Here is a 234-nt window from a genome sequence, read left to right as displayed (position 1 = left end):
ACCCCCATGGACATACAGTATTCATTAAATGCCTGGGACGTGAATTCACCAGCATTGTCTAGACGTTTAGTCTTAAGTGGAAAGTCTGGAAAATGTGCTCTCAGCCTTATCATCTGAGCAAGCAGCCGTGCAAAGGCTAGGTTCCGAGTGGACAATAGGCATACATGCAAATATCTGGTCGATGCATCAATGAGGACCATGAAGTATCTAAACTTCTCACAAGGTGGGTGTATC

The sequence above is a fragment of the Brassica oleracea genome, chromosome C5 (assembly GCF_000695525.1).
Source record: "Brassica oleracea var. oleracea cultivar TO1000 chromosome C5, BOL, whole genome shotgun sequence".
Lineage (NCBI taxonomy): Eukaryota > Viridiplantae > Streptophyta > Magnoliopsida > Brassicales > Brassicaceae > Brassica > Brassica oleracea.
Note: the sequence above shows the minus strand (reverse complement) of the source record.